This window comes from Tachyglossus aculeatus, chromosome 5 (genome assembly GCF_015852505.1).
Source record: "Tachyglossus aculeatus isolate mTacAcu1 chromosome 5, mTacAcu1.pri, whole genome shotgun sequence".
Classification (NCBI taxonomy): Eukaryota; Metazoa; Chordata; class Mammalia; order Monotremata; family Tachyglossidae; genus Tachyglossus; species Tachyglossus aculeatus.
The window spans coordinates 18,286,695-18,292,741 of NC_052070.1; the positions used below are offsets into that span (position 1 = coordinate 18,286,695).

General features: G+C 44.0%; 1 non-coding gene across 1 annotated transcript; it reads left to right on the top strand.

The window, feature by feature from the left end:
* The first annotated feature begins 788 nt into the window (after positions 1-788).
* Positions 789-926, top strand: LOC119929081. The gene has a single exon (XR_005451223.1). It is a non-coding gene; the product is annotated as a small nucleolar RNA SNORA7 (small nucleolar RNA).
* The last annotated feature ends 5,121 nt before the right edge of the window (positions 927-6,047 follow it).

Consider the following 6,047-nt stretch of genomic DNA (forward strand, 5'->3'; position numbering starts at 1 on the left):
TCTATTTATTCTGATGGTACTGACATGTGTCTCCTTGTTTTGGTTTGTTGTCTGCCTCCCCATTCTGGACTGTGAGCCCATTGTTGGGTAGGGACCATCTCTATATGTTGCCGACTTGTACTTCCCAAGCACTTAGTACAGTGCTCTGCACACAGTAAGTGCTCAATAAATACGAATGAATGAATGAATGAATGAATTTGTCTGCAGAGTGACCTTGAGCAAATCACTTCACTTCTCTGTGCCTCAGTTCTCCTCTAGACTGTAAGCTTCCCCTAGACTGAAAGCTTGTTGTGTGTAGGGAATGTGTCTGTTTATTGTTGTATTGTACTCTCCCAAGCACTTAGTACAGTGCTTTGCACACAGTAAGCACTCAATAAATACAATTGACTGACTGACTGACTGTCTCATCTATAAAATGGGGATTAAAATTATGAGCCCCATGTAGGACATGGACTGTGTCCAACTGTCTGTCTAACCCCCTCTAGACTGTAAACTCGTTGTGGGCAAGGAATGTGTCTATTCTGTTGTTGTATTTTACTTTCCCAAGTGCATAGTAAAGTGCTCTGCACACAGTAAGCATTCAATAAATAGTACTGAAGGAGTGATTGAATGCATGATTAACTCGTATCTACCCAAGTTGTGTTTTACTTTCCGAAGTGCCTGGCACATAGTAAGCACTTAACAAATACCTACAAAAATGGAATTTGGAGCTTACTTTTTGTTCCTTCCCCCCTGTGAGATGTTCTCTGTTTCTGCATTGGTAAAATATATCCATCTACTAAACAAGGCCCCTCTCAGGATCTCACCCGCAGAGTTTCCAGTACTCTGCCAGTCTCGGTTGTGGGAGGAAGAGTCAAGCAGAGGCATGCCCATTCCATTCCTAGCTTGGCCAGTGGCTAGTGAGTGGAAGGCAATCTGCTACAAGTCAAAACTCACTCATGCTGGGCAGCAACAGCACGGGAGAGAATCGAGGGCAAAGATTCAAGTTTACTGCTGTGGTAAACCACTTCCTTATTTTTACCAAGAAAACTCTATGGATGCACTACCAGAACGATTTCAGATGAGGTGGAGTGTTCTGGGAGACACGTGTCCATGGAGTCGCTATGGGTCAGAGATGACTCGACAGCATAAGACAAAATAAGACTAAACAAGGGGAAAGAGGCATATGTGTATATATGAGAATTTAGTATAAGGCTGTGAACCTTAGGGATTGATTTCTGCTCCTGCGAAAACAAAGCAAAGCACAACCTCACACTGGGGGATTCAATGTGGCTCTGCACTGATTTGGTTATTCAGTGAAATTCAATTGAATTTTCCAGGCATTTAGGATTTCATGCCAGAGAGTTTCTCTCCTGAGCATGAGGCCAAACTAAAGAAATCCCTGTTTATCCAAACACTAAGGGAATGGGGAATTAGTTCATAAATTTGTTTACGAACCCCTGGCTTGGCCTCCTAGAGTCCAGTCTCACTTGCTCAAATGGCCCCCTCAGTGGAAATCTTTCACCCAAGCATAATTCACACCAGTCACTACTGAGGCTGGAAATGCCAGCACGACAGATTGCGCCTAAATAATGAACTTTATGGGGAATGTGGTACTGTTTCCTCATTGCCAATGAGGACCTAGAGAATGTATCCCTTGATCTTGACCCTCAAGCCCATTATTTCACTGGCAAAGTTCAAGTTCATCAGTATAATTCTATTCTATCTGCTCCAGTCTCAGTGTCTGAGGTTAAGGAGACCTATTTTGCCAGACTTTACGCAGTTAGGCCTACTTAGCAGGCAGCTCTGATTTATGCAAATCTCCAGGACCAGGAATCTTTCAAGATCTCAAATCTGGAAAGCCAATCCAGGTGACGTATGGGAATCGCTCTCTGGAAGGCAGCTGCTTTAGGGTTTGCTGGCAGGGTACAGTTGCCAGAGAGTTGAATTTTATTTACATTTTAAAAACAACTCCTTGATTAATTCAGGCAGAAGTGCGTGAATTAGAGGAAGTTGCGTTTGAGAACTTCTGCTGCCTATAAACACATTTATGTATATGTTTATGGAGTTAATTTCCAGTTTTTGATGCCTGGCTGCTGCTCTTAGGGGTGTTGTATGCTGAAATACAGTTGTGTGCTGGAAAACAAATGCAATCTCCTGGAAAACACACACAAGCAATTCTGACACAACATATTCACAGAAGGGGTGAAGAATGGGGTACATTTCAGTCACATGTATTACTGAATCCCCTAGTCCTAATCAGAAACCATGTCCAACAGGCTTCTCTCTAATGTAGCAGGAGTACACAATGTGCACTACTGCAACACCACACAATACTCTGTACATTTTTTAACCTTTTTATTCTTTTGATTTTTTTTCCCCCTGATTGTTCATGTATGGCTCCTGCTCAGTAATTATACCTTTTGGTGTGTAAAAGTAAATTATTTAAGTGTGAAAGTAGTACTAATGGCTTTTGCTGAGTGCTCCCTGGGTGCAATGCAGGGTACTGTGCACAAAACTGGTTATAGAGAGTACGATTCTAGGGGGACTACCGAATTGACCTCTATCTGAGCCTCACTGATCATTTATTACTAGTTTATGAGCCCTGTGGCCCATTGAGGCTTTTCAGCTACCTGAGATTCTTTCCTTTGTACAGAGTATAATTCCTCCATCATTCACAATTTGTCATCGGTAAATTACACTCCAGAGCTAATGTCTTCCCACCCTCCTCCTATCTACCAGGAATTGACGGATAACCTCGGCTCACGTAGCATCTGACAGCCTTTTTTTGTTTGGCTAAATGGACTGGATTTCTGAGATAGTTCACAGCCCAAATGCAATTATCATGAAAATAAAATGAGTTTCATTTCATTTGACCTTAAACACTTTTTGTGCCTTTTTCTGAGGTCAAATCTTCTCATAAATATCTGTCTCTCCAATCCAGTATCTCAGAAGGGTAAACAAGATTGATCAGAGATAATCTAATCTTTCAGTTGGGGAAAATGAGGCATGTGGAACTAGAAAAACCAGAAAAACCTCAGTGCAAAAGTGGAGACCAGCTAGAACTGAAACCAGGGCATCCAGCAACCCTACTTTAGAGAAAAAATTAACTGTCTGTGACTCTTTTAAAATGTAAAATCATTCACCCTCAATTATCCGTGCTAATGGAGAGAGCAGTGGATAAGCCACAGACTCGGCTACTATATGCTCACCTACCCTGGAGCTGGTGAGATGGGCCCAGAGTCCAAATGGGTTGGTATTTGGAGGAGGCAAGGAGAGAGGAAGGTTCGGACCAGAAGGGGGATGGAGAGGACTCAATTAATCAATCAATTATTGGTATTTATTGAGCAGTCGCTGTGTGCTGTCCACTGTATTAAACGCTTAGGAAAGCATGATACAACAGAAATGATCGACATGATCCCTACCCACAAGGAGCTTACCATCTACAGGGGAGGCAGATAAACTGAATTAAGGATTAGTGGAAATAGTAGGGTATAAGGACAGTTTCGTAAATAGGACTGGGATTAAAACATTGTCTGTTGTTGTTGTATCATCTGTTGTATCAATTTTAAACTAAATTAAGGGTTAGTGGAAATAGTAGGGTATGAGGACATTTTCATAAATGGGGCTGGGATTAAAAGATTAAAATTGATCAGGCATAAGTGAGACTGGTTTGCTTTCCAGGTCGCTTCCCTCCTCATGAGAGAACTCTGTAGGCTGGAGCCCCGGTCAGAGAGCTGTTATGGATGGATCCCTGGGCACTTGTTCCGATGTGTAAGAAGAAGATCCTCAGACTACTGCTGACGGCGTTTTCAATTTGCCACAAATCCTCCCCCAGGCTTTTCCCTCATCCCTAACCCAACAATTGTGGAAAACTCTCAGCTCTCCTGTTGATTAATGCTAATTATGTGCTTAATTTAATTTGCAGAAAGAGGCCTTCTAGACTATATGAAAATATTTAAGCCCCAAAACACTCACTTCTGCAAAGCTAATAATCCATTTCCCTGCTTCTTCCTTGTCTCACTTTGATTCTTGAGTTTAGTTTTTTTTTTAGTGGTATTTGTTAAGTGCTTACTTCATGCCAGGCACGCTACGAAGCACTGGGGTAAATGTAAGCTAATCAGATTGAATACAGTCCATGTCCCACTTGGGGCTCACAGTCTTAATTCCCATTTTACAGATGAGGAAACTGAGGCACAGAGAAGTGAACTGACTTTCATTCATTCATGCAATCATATTTGTTGAGCGCTTCCTGTATACAGAGCACTGTACAAAGCACTTAGAAAGTACAATTTGTCAACAGATAGAGACAATCCCTACCCAACAACAGGCTCACAGTCTAGAAGGGGGAGACAGGCAACAAACCAAAACAAGTAGACAAGCATCAATATCATCAAAATCGATGAATAAAATTATAGATATATACACATCATTAATAAAATAAATATAATAAAAAATATGTACAAATATGCACAAGTGCTGTGGGGTGGGGAAGGGGGTAGGGCAGAGGGAGGGAGTAGGGGCAATGGTGGGGGGAGGAGGAGCAGAGGAAAAGGGGGGCTCAGTCAGGGAAGGCCTCCTGGAGGAGGTGAGTTCTCAATAGGGCTTTGAAGGGGGTTGAGAGCTAGTTTGGCGGACATGAGGAAGGAGGGCATTCCAGGCCAGAGGTAGGATGTGGGCCAGGGCTCGACGGCGGAACAGGAGAGAATGAGGTGCAATGAGGAGAGAAGAGAAGAGAAGCAGAGAAGCAGAGTGTGTGGGCTGGGCCGTAGAGGAAGAGAAAGGAGGTGAGGTAGGAGGGAGCAAGGTGATAGAGATCTTTGAAGACAATAGTGAGGAGTTTTTGCTCGATGTGAAGGGATAGGCAACCAATGGAGATTTTTGAGGAAGGGGTGACATGCCCAGAGCGTTTCTGTAGAGAGATAATCCAGGCAACAGAGTGAAGTATAGACTGAAGTGGGGAGAGACAGGAGGTTGGGAGGTTAGAAAGGATGCTGATGCAGTAATCCATTCAGGATGTGATGAGAGATTGTACCAACAAGGTAGCAGTTTGGATAGATAGGAAAAGGCAGATCTTGGCGATATTGTGAAGGTGAGACTGGCAGGTTTTGGTGGTGGATTGGGTGTGTGAGGTAAATGAGAGAGCGGAGTCAAGGGTGACTCCAAGGTTGTGGGCTTGTGAGCCTGGAAGGATGGTAGTGCTGTCCACAGTGATGGGAAATTCAGGGAGAGGACAGGGTTTGGGAGGGAAGATAAGGAGCTCAGTCTTAGACACGTTGAGTTTTAGGTGGTGGGCGGACATCCAAGTGGAGATGTCCTGAAAGCAGGAGGAGATAACGAGCCTGGAGGGAGGGAGAGAGAACAGGGGAAGAGATATAGATTTGGGTGTCATCTGCATAGAGATGGTAGTTAAAGCTGTGGGAGCGAATGAGTTCACCAAGGGAGTGAGTATTCATTCATTCATTCAATGAATCATATTTATTGAGCACTTACTGTGTGCAGAGCACTGTACTAAGCACTTGGGAAGTACAAGATGGAAAACAGAAGGGGACCAAGAACTGACCCTTGATGAACCCCTACAGTAAGGGGATGGAAGGGGGAGGTGGAGCCCACAGAGGAGACTGAGAATGAACGGTCAGAGAGATAAGAGGAGAACCAGGAGAGGACAGAGTCCATGAAGCCAAGGTTGGATAATGTGTTGAGGAGAAGGGGATGGTCGACAGTGTCAAAGGCAGCTGAGAAGTCCAGGAGGATTAGGATAGAGTAGGAGCCATTGGATTTGGAAAGAAGGAGGTCATTGGTGACCTTAGAGAGGGTAGTTTCGGTGGAGTGGAGGGAACGGAATCAAGATTGGAGGAGGTCCAGGAGAGAGTCGGAGTTGAGGAATTCAACTTGCTCAAAGTCACACAGCAGACAAATGACAGAGCAGGATTAGAAGACAAGTCTTCCTGAGTCCCAGACCAAGGCTCCTATTCCCTAGGCCATGCTGCTTCTTTCTGTTTCCTTTTTCCCGCAAATGTTGTCATTCTCTCTGCTTGGGATGAACAAGTCCTGCAGGCCTCCCTCCA